Source organism: Phoenix dactylifera, chromosome 8 (assembly GCF_009389715.1).
Source record: "Phoenix dactylifera cultivar Barhee BC4 chromosome 8, palm_55x_up_171113_PBpolish2nd_filt_p, whole genome shotgun sequence".
Taxonomy (NCBI): Eukaryota; Viridiplantae; Streptophyta; class Magnoliopsida; order Arecales; family Arecaceae; genus Phoenix; species Phoenix dactylifera.
In genome coordinates, this window is record NC_052399.1 from 23,056,461 (window position 1) to 23,067,790 (window position 11,330).

The following is an 11,330-nucleotide window of genomic DNA, read 5'->3' on the forward strand; positions in this document are numbered from 1 at the left end:
TTGTTCAATCATTCAATTCCCTAATTCATTAGTGAGATGACCCTTATATAGGCCTTATAGCATCAATAAATTGGCCAAGTCAAATAATTAACAACTAACCAAACTTGGACCCTTACAGCATGAATTGATTGAGCCAATTAATTGATTACATACTAAATTAAACCTTACTATCATTAGACCATTAAACCAATTGATCACACCTAAAATTGGACTTTTATAATTAGGTTTTACATTGATCAATTGATCCAATCACTTGACTCACCAACCAAATCGACTCAAACAAAAGCAACTAATAAAGCAATAAAAGAAACATGACGCAGACTCGAATGGACCCAATTCCAGGCCTGACTCAATCCGGTAGCTCAAAATCATCTTCTAGCCATAATGATGTCAATTCCTGGCATGAGCGTAAGCGAGCGGCTCTGATGGCTCGATCGTCTAAACGAATGGCTCTAATGTCTCCATCAATAATCTTCAAGATATGTAGGCAAGGACTCAAATAAGGATAAGTAGAAGAAGAAGAACTGCTGGCTAAGGAAAGAAATGCAGAATTTAGTAAACATTAAGGACTCGGACAAGACTCAACCACGAAGAAGAAGAACCCATAGTAGAGGATGGTGAAGAAAAAGAAGAAGAAATAGTAAAAGAAGATGAGTATGAGAACAAGAACAAGAAGGAGAAGGTGTGGAAGAAGAAGAATAACAAGCAGGGAAGGGGAGAAGAATATACTTCCGCTCTCTCGACTCCCATTCGGGTCTCTTCCTCCTCGGTGGGCGTGGATGGGACGCAAGAAGCAAATGGGCTTTGATTGACGTTATGGGGAGCTCAGCCACATACGTCTCAATTTACAGAAGAGAGAGGTGATGTACGGACCCAATAGCATGCAAAGGTTTCTTTCACCGGTGGCTGCTTCGGCAATCATATCCGTCCATCAACGGAAAACGAAGCAAGTCTTAGTTAATTGATTCGAGCACACGGGAATCATATTTATAGCCATCTTTTTTTTCTCTCTCTCACCCTCTCTCCTTTTTCTTCTTCGTCCCTATGCTGAGACGCATATCGCATACATCACGAGCACAAATACATCCAATAAAATCAACAAATAACAAGTTTCAAAGTGCTTCGAGCAACTCTTCCTCCTAATCCATAGGGTGCTTTCTGAATGGCTCACTACATATGCAGTCACTCAGTCTGCTGCCCCATTGATCTCATAAAATACATGCATAGTCTGAAATATCACTCCTTTCTTACCATCACCTGAATATATGGCCGGCTTTGATGTATGAGTATTGGTGCGGGAGTACTGTATACAATTTGGGGTTCACTTGCTAGCGGGACTGGGTGCTTATACTCTAAAAAAAATTCTATCCTCATGCAAGTACTAGTTTTATCTTAAAATTGTTCTTTTTTGATAGCGAAAGAAGGATAATAAATGAATGCTAAGTATTTTATTAGCTAAAGATATGGTGCTTTGTTATAAGGATTCATGCGGTTCAACACCAATGTTCAACACGACACGAATTTGCATTATACATAACAGAAATGATAAGAACAAATCTATTTCTATAATGTAGTTTGCTATCTATAATTTACACAGTTCACTGGCGACCTAGTATAGTAGAAATCAAAGGTGATTCAATAATTTAATGTACCCCTTAAATATCAAAAGTAAAAGAGTGCCTAACTTGTCTAATGAATACCAATTGTTCATCACCATGTCTTTTTTTTCTTTGGGTGGACTGGACTCTGATTCTTTTTTATTTCTTTGCGGACAAGATCGACATAAACTAGTGATAATTATATGGATGCACCAATGACCCCAGTGACCTGACATGTAGGTCGATATCTGATTTGAATTTAACTTTATTTTATCGATTTCTTAAAAAATAATTAGTCAGCAACTAAATGCAGGTCCTTTTTTAATCGAAATTTTTATACAGCTTTATTATGGTAAGTGAAAAATTATTTATAAGTTACATATTAGTTCTTTATTTCCTTCAAGATGGATCCCTCAGGACAATTTACGTATGCAGCTTTTTCAGTTCTTCATTTATCAACCTATTGAGACGACAAGTAATTGATAGTGATGAAAAAAAAAAGATTTATATTACTATTATTTTAATTAAGTTTTAATATTGATGAGGATCCATCTTTAAAAAAAAAATATTTTGGTGCAAAATCTTAAAATAAATTGAGAGCTAACATTGGACCTATAAGTAACTTTTACTTGCTATGGTTGAGCTTTAGAATAAGATAATTTTTTCTATGACAAAAGACATGTCAATAATTCATCTATCCTAGTTGTTCTTCTCTAGAGTCACGGCACAACAATTCATCCATCCTAGTTGTTTTTCTCTAAAGTCACTTTACAAGTTCAATTAATATCATGGCATAGACAAAAATTTCATCTATCCTATATTGTTGCTTCATTTGTTATACTTCTTAAACCCTTATTGCAGACCGTCCATAGAAAAAGATTAGATCATTGTTGCAAATGTTAGGTCCATCTCTTAAGCTAGGTTATTTTAAAATATATTTAAATATAAAATATAAAATTTTTAATGCAAGAAAAATAGACATGATCCTTATAAGTCATAAATTGTACATTCTACACTACTCTTTAATTGCAGCATAAAGAAAAAATAATCATAAATTATCTTATTTTAAAAAAATGTAAGAAAAATTATATGTTAAAGAAAACAACAGATGATAAAGTTTCAATAGTAAGGTACCGAAACATTTTAAATATTATTCTAAATTAGTATGGTTATAGAAATTACAAATGAAAAAATGAAGTATATTTCCTTTTCTTTCATTTTCTTCAAAAAAATTTCAAAGAAACGCCATAACTTGCATAAAATAGCTGCATTTATAATATAATATATTTATTTAATTCAATGAATTTTGGTGGTTGAATCTCTTGAGTTATATCTATGGTTTAAGCATTCAGAACCATTTTAGAGGCATTATGATGGCGGACCACTACAGGGAGAAGAGAGAAAGAGGTAGAAGAAGGGAAGGAGGAGGAAGAAGAGGTTATAAAGACGCAGGAAGAAGAGAAAAGGAGGGGGAAGAAGAGAAGAAGAAAAAGAAGAAAGAAGGCTAGAGTTTTTATTTAATCATTCCATTTCCTAATTCATGAGCGGGGTGGCACTTATATAGGCCTTGCATCATGAATTGATCAAGTCAAACAATTAATAACTAAATAAATTTGGACCCTTCAATTAATTGACTAAGTCAATTAATTGATTATATACAAAATTAAACCTTACTAACATTAGACCACTAAACCAATTGATCACACATAAAATTGGACCTTTATAATTAGATCTTACATTGATCAATTGATCCAATCAGTTGACTCAACAGCTAACCCAATTAACTTGACTAAAACAAAAACTAACCAAACTGACTCGACCAATAACAAAAGCAACTAATTGACTCCATCATCTAAATGAGAGGCTCTGATGTCGCCATCACATTAACTCATTATGTCCTTCTTCTAAGTTTGTTAGTCTAAATAAGCCTTGTGTCACCTATGGAGTTATTTAATGTATAAGAATATAACTTTGATCCTTGTTGCAAGAAGTGCAAATATCCCGGCCTAGGGTAATCGCCAAAGTGTAACAAACCTAGACAGCTTTCTTTCTCGTTAACGAAAAAAATATTATAACGAGGAACTTAAGGCTTCAGATGCTTCCTTCTCGCATTCAAATCTCTCAAATATGTCAGGAACTCAAATATGGCTTCCAGCTGCAGAGCGAGCAAAAATCTCAGAAACCATGGTCAAGATTTAGGACTTGACATCTGGAGAACTTGTATACAAGTTCCCACGGCTAAAAGATGGATAAAGTGGATCGTTAGGAACACAAAAAAGAAAAGAACAAATTGTAAAAAAATCAATGCAGCTTTCTTTATTCATACGATTGAATCCATGAATGCAAGAAACCAAGAATCTCTCTCTCTCCGCCGCCACCCCCCCATCGGAAGCCTTTGGTGTTTGCGATGCTAGCGGACATAATCGGGGAAGCTCAGGGCTATCATGTGGGAGAGAAAGCGAGGGCAGAAGCACCACATGAGGAGAATAGGGGGACATGAGAAGAAGACAAGAAACGTCACGGTGATCACCAGCTTCATTAGCAAGGTCCAGAAGTCGTCGGTCGAGAAGACGCAGTCGCACAGGAAGATCGACAGACTAAGTATCACGCTCATGGTGATCGTCGTGCCAATGGCCAAGATCAGTTCTTCACGTGGTGACAGCCCCGATGGCATCCTCTCTTCTTGTAAGCGTCTCGGCATCTCTTCTCTCACTCTGCAAAACAAATATCGAGGGCTATGAACAGCATAATCTTCAAGCTACGTAGGCAATTGACTCAAACAAGGCGAAGAAGAAGAAGAAGAACTGCTGGCTAAGGAACGAAATGCAGAATTCAGTAAGAATTAAGGACTCGGACAAGAACTCAGGAAGAAGAAGAACCCATTGTAGAAGATGGTGAAGAAAAAGAAGAAGAAATAGTAGAAGATGAGAACAAGCTAGAACAAGAACAAGAAGAAGAAGGTGAAGAAGAAGAAGAAGAAGAAGAAGAAGAAGAATAACCAGCAGGGAAGGAAAGAAGAACATACTTCCGCTCTCTCTGGACTCCTCTTTGGGTCTCTTCCTTCTCGGTGGGCGTGGATGGGACGCAAGAAGCAAATGGGCTTTGATTGATGTTATGGGGAGCTCAGCCCCATACGTCCCAATATATAGGAGAGAGAGGTGATGTACGGACCCAATAGCAGGCAAAAGTTTCTTTCACCAGTGACTGCTTCGGCAAATCATATCCGTCCGTCAACGGGAAACTAAGCAAGTCTTATTTGATTGATTCGAGCACACGCGAATCATATATATGCCGGCTCTCTCTCTCTCTCTCTCCATCCATTTTCTCTTCCTTCTTCCTGCTGAAACGAGTATTTCATACATCAAGAGTTCGAATATACCCAATAGAATTGGCAAATAACAGGTCCTAAAGTATTCCGAGCAACTTTCTCTTTACCATTAGCCTCATGGAATACATGCATAGCCTGAAATATCACTTCCTTTTTACCATCATCCAAATATATGGCCGGCTTTGATGTATGAGTATTGGTATGAGAGTATTGTATACAATTTGGGCTTCACTTGCTAGCAGGACTAGGTTCTTATACTCTAAAAAAAATTCTATCCTCATGCAAGTGCTAGTTTTATCTTAAAATTGTTCTGTTTTGATACTGAAAGAAAGATAATAAATGAATGCTAAGTATTTTATTAGCTAAAGATATAGTGCTTTGTTATAACGATTCATGTGGTTCAACACCAATGTTCAACACAACACGAATTTGCATTATACATAACAGAAATGATGATAACAAATCTATTTCTATAATGTAGTTTGCTATCTATAATTTACACAGTTCACCAACGACCTAGTATTGTAGAAATCAAAGGTGATTCAATATTTTAATGTACCCCTTAAATAGCAAAAGTAAGAGAGTGCCTAACTTGTCTAATGAATACCAATTGTTCATTACCATGACTTTTCCATGTGGATGATGTTCTATGAAGATGGACATTAACATGATATGTTTTGGTGACTTACACGAAATATCCTATTGCTCAAGAAAAACTGCAGGTACTGTGTACTCTTTTTAAGATTAGAAGGAGAAAATATTGCCTAATGCCCTTTTAAAACCCACTAGTACTACATGCAAGCATGTGTCCTCCTGAGTGGTGGATTTGCATGCCTAAGATAAAACTTAAAACGCCAATTTGCATGCCTGTTTGATGCAAATATGCCTCTATATATAAGAATTTAGGTGCATAATACGCCTTCATATCTTTAAGCGTTTGCATGCACAATATGTGGTAAATGCTACAAACGATTTCATGAGCATTCGATGATTTATTATTCTGTCTATAAATAAGCAAACCATGACGACTTCTATACTTGATGGTATTGTTATTTGCTGTGTATTAGAAAAATATATTCACAGATGCTTCCAACTAGATTATGGTGTGTGTTGCCAAGAGAAATGAAAATGATAATTAACACTGCCAAAATGTGAAGCGTGAAGTGAAAACACGATACCATGCCAAAGAATGAAAATCTCGTTGAAAGAGGTGGGGAAAGGGGCCGGGGAAAAAACAAGAACCGGTTTCTCTAATATATTTCTCTAGCATGTATAGTTATTCTTTTTTTTTTTTTTTTTTGCATTTTGAGACAATCAGATAATACTTCCAATTCCTTTTCTAGACTGATAAATTGTATCCATCTAACTAACTAGATCAATGACCCGTTGTCCACAACCTTTATATTCCAAGTTTAGCTCTTCCATATATCCTACAGCACTAGGAGCTTCTAAACTTTTCTAACAAGGTGTTGTGTATAAAGCTGTCTACAGGTGAGACATCCAATTTGATGTACTAAAGCCATTCTACGAGCAAATTTTGGTACTTGTTATTAAAGGTCAAGGTAGTAAAGAAAATCCTCCATTGTGCGCATCAAAGATGATTGTATTAAGGGTAAGCGGTATTTCGCAATAGCAGCTCCGAGAAGCTGGGCTTAGGGTGCGCCTCCTGCGGTCGTTTCAGTGACTCATAGGGCTTCCCTCAGCTCAGACTGGTGTCGCCACCTCTCCCAGGACCGGAATGATTATCCCTGCCCGATGGGTCTACATTCATCCCTGAATGCCGAACTTGCTTGCCCGTTGGATAAGAAAGCTGACTTCGTTAGAAGGGAAATCGAAGGGTCTTGTATCCTTCTATTCTTCCTCTAAATCCATCCGTAAGACTTTCCTTCTCCTCCCTGTTAAAATCTGAAGTCTCTTCCTCCCATGACCATGGACTGCATTCACCAGAATACCGTACATGACCAAGTGATACATACTTAAGTCATCCAATAACCTAAATACATATTTAGACAAATTGATTTAAAGTTACTAGAACATCATGTTGACTAGTAAACAGTACATATTCAGGTGATGCATACTTAATTGACGAATTTTTGATATATATTTTAAGGACTCGTTTGGTTTGCGAGAAGAGGGGAGAAAGTGTGGTTAGTAGAAAAATAAGAAAATGTCTCAAGTTTGATTGGAGGTTTCAAAGAAAAAAAGATGTGAAAGTAGCTTTTCTATGAAAATAAATTTTACATAATTTATGAAAAAAATTATGTGGGACATGGGAAGCTACTGAAAATTATGCTAACTTTTTTCCTTAAGCCATCATAATTTTCTTGATAACTATTTTTAATAGTCAATCTTAAACTATTAAAAAATTGCTATTGAAAATTACTACATTATAAAGGAGTTGTGGTAATTCTAATATATAAATATATTAATAACTATTAAAAATTACCATAATATAAAGAAGTGGTCTAATTATTAAAAATTGTTAGAACTCTAAAAACTCAACCTAATAAATATTTTTAATATTATTTCTAAATATTGAAGAATAGTTTTAAATATTTTAGATTTGAAGTATTTGAAGTATTTAAATATTTTTCTTGTAGATAAAAAGTGTATTTTCTATACCACTTTTTTATAGTCAACCAAATATGCAAAAGCCACTTTTTTGTGTATCATATATACAGATATCAGTTTTCTAGAAAAAAAACATTATACTAAACTAAATTTCTTCCCACAAACCAAACAAATCCTAATCTTGTTTTTATACATACCCAGCATTGACCCAATACACTTCTCCAAGCAAATCGGTGCATATTCGGGCAAATTAATACAATTTCCAAAACATGGTGTTCACTAGTACATGATGCATATCTAGGTGATACACATTTGAGGAGTTTCTGGTATATATTGTAAGCTCATTTGATGCATGCCCAACAACGATCTATCTTTAGGAAAATCAATACACATCTAGACAAATTGATACATAGTTTTCAGGATATCGCGTCTACCATTACATAGCATATATTTAGATGATACATACTCGAGAGTTTCTCATACATACTTCAAGTTTCTTTGATATGTACCTGTTGTCATTGTTCAGCTCGACCAAGGTGCTGAGCTAGCTGAGCAACTGGAGTGCTCGGATATTTGGCTACTTAGACCGTAAGGGTCAGCTGAAGATCATGATGTGTCTTCAAGGTGGTGATGGTTCTCATGCTAGTCACTCTCGAGGTGATGTTGGGCGGAGGAGATTGTGCTTGAACATTCGCTATGACATTGGATTTGACCTAAAACAGGAAAGTTAGAGAAATCCTCTTATCAGAGTGTGTCCAAATGGAGACCTGCAAATTCTTAAGTCAGACAGATTCTTAGGGAACAATGGAGGTATTATGAGAGCAACATGGTGGTAGTACAATAACATAAGAAAGCTTAAGTGCACTTACCTATAAGATCCTTTGGGAACTATTTATATAGGTGAGGGTTGGCGCATGTCACCGAGAAATCCAAGAGCACAGATCGGCCATTTTTGGTAACTGATAGCACGTCCCAAAAATTATGTGCAAGTGTTTCACTCAAGCATCATGCTCCGTGCATCTCGATCTTTCGTCACATAGTTATGGAAACTATTTGTGATTGTGGCCGAGGTGTCGCCATCTAGGGGAGATTTTGAAATTTAAAGGATTCTCCATGTGCCTTCGAGGTCGACGATGTGGCAAGTTTTGGCTAGTTGATCGGAGGGTTTGTGGCGAGCTTTGATTGGTTGATCTGTCACATCGGCTATGGTCGATTCTGAGTGCATCAATACCCAACAACAACGCAATATATACCTCAAAGCAAGTCGATATATACAATTTTTAGAACATTGTGCTCACCAGTATATAGTCCGTAACCATCACTACAATAAAATCAAGTATTGTCAGTGCTTTAAAAAGCATTGCAAAAGCTTCAGCGATGTGAGAGTGGCAACAAAATCTGTCAATGCTGCTAGAAAGCGTCGTTAATTAGCGATAAAATGCCAATGTTTATAAGTATCGACAGTTAATTTTGAGGCTTTCAAGTCCATCACTATTACTCAAAAATTAATTTTCTTGAGAAATATTACTCACAAATTAATCACACCATTAAAAATCACACTTGAAGGATTGTTTGATGTTGTTACTCATCAAAAAAGTTAGCTATGAGCAACAGTAACAACTATGATATGCCGGTTCTCTAGTTAAATAAGCAACAAAGTATCACAATAATGTCTTGAATGCATAAAGCAGCCAGCCTTATGCTAACTTTTTCCATTTACAATTTACAAATTATATACCATCCCCTAATCCCAACCCAAACCTCAACTCCGACCTCCGCCTTCGATTCCATTTTCTCTTCTCATTCTCGCGTCGGCAGTGGCCACTTCTGCACCATCGTGGAACCGCCATGAGGTTCCGAGGCCCCACAATCGAGCGGCGATCTGCCTCCTTCTATGGCCTGGCATAGGGGGCCTCCGACCGAGCAACGCCGATTTAGCTACCGGAGAACCACTTGAAGCTCCCTCAGTGGCCGGAGATCAATGGAGCATAGGGCCGGTGCTCGTGGTGATGTCGCCGGAGAACACAGTTGCAGATCTGGTTCGGGTGGTGGTGGAGACATATGCCAAGCAAGGTAGCTGACCGTTGCTCCCCCACACCGATCTGCTCCGGGCAGCTAGGGTTTCCGTTGCCTTAGTTCGGGTGGCGGAGTACATGCACTCCCTCCTCTCCTCTCTCTCTCTCTCTCTCTCTCTTTGACAGCAGCTCGGGTTTCCATCGCCTTGGGGCATTGGCGTTTTATAAGGAGACTTGGCAGTTGAGCATTGCGGTTGGACCATAGGATTCCGATAACACTTTTAAGCGTCGTCTGGCCCAAGTCTTCTCCGATGATACTTATAAGCATTGTCTTAGGTTAGTGTTTAAGGGGTTTAAAGAAAAAGTTAGTGTTAAGTGGGGGACGGGGAGTTTAGTGAGTAGGATTCCGACGATGTTTTTAAGCACCGTCTGCTTCTTTCCCTATTTGGCTTCTGACGATGCTTAGAAGCATCATCTTACAAATTTGCTTTCGACAACGCTAATTAGCATCGTTTTAGTTTTATCCCTACCAACGCTACTTAAAGGCGTCAGCAATTTTGCACTGGAGCCAAAATTACCGACACTTTTACCTAGCGTCGGCATGTATACGTTGGCATCATCCCTTTTTCCTGTAGTGCATATGATACATACGTGGGATGGGTAGGAAGAAGATTCAGAGGAGAAGAAAGAGACATAGGAGGAGGAGAAAGAGACATAGGAAGGAGGAGAAAGATCTCATGGATAGATGAAAAGTAAAAAATTGCTTGATAAGAAAGAAGAAAGAAATACAGACGAATAACACTTTATGTATTTTTTTTATTCTTTGAATTATTGATGGATGAACTTTGGGGGAGAAATTTCACCAACTCTTTAATTTTTACTTTAAAATGCAAACAATAGAACACATGGTAAAATAAAAATGATCATTTTATATTATCTTCCCTCGTGCATGCATCACAGGATTTTTTTTCTTCAAGATAGCCGTTCGTGGGATTTGCCACATTTTTGTTATCAAGCAAATTCAGGTGCACTCAAGATGATGAGCCACGCAATGCCAGTATGCCCATGGGCTACATAGATTTGGAGTCGTTGAGCATTGCCGGGTGGGGCATCGCCTGTGCCTATTTGGCCTATCATATCTGGCTGGATAGAAATAAGAGGATCTTCGAGGACAGAATGTCACCCCTAAGGACTATTGTGGACAGGGCACGCTATCAGGCTGCTGAGGTCACCGAGGCTTTTATGGTTGCTTCATCTGGGATGGCTAAGGAAATTTGGGACTCCCTTTCTGCTACTATAGCACCCAAGTTTGTCTTGTTTCTTGAGAGCTCCCACCCCCTGGCCATCTCAAGAAGAATTTTGATAGGAGTCTGTCAAGCGGAGGCGACAGAGCTGGAGCTGTTTTTGTGATTAGGGACCATGACTCTAGGTTGATTGCTGCGGGAGGGGGGAGAGGCATGCCTTTGAGGCATCATCCATTGAGGGCTGAACTCTGAGCTGCATAAGAGGGTATTTTCTACGCGAGACAGGTGTTAGGGGCTACGAGCATCATCTTTGAGGAGAACTCAGTCGTGCTGCTTGGGTGGATACTGGATGAGGAAAGGAGAGATCAGATCACCCGCTCCTAAGTGACATACGGTGGCTGGTGAGGAAGTGTGATGCCTTTCAGACCATGTATGTTTACCGAAAAGCGAACATGACTGCTGACTGAGTCACTTCCTATACTGCTTATCACTCCATTGAATTTTTTTGGACTCAGAGTTCTATTGTTTTTTTTTTCTACTGAGTTATTTTCTTTTTTTTTTTTTTTGATACTGC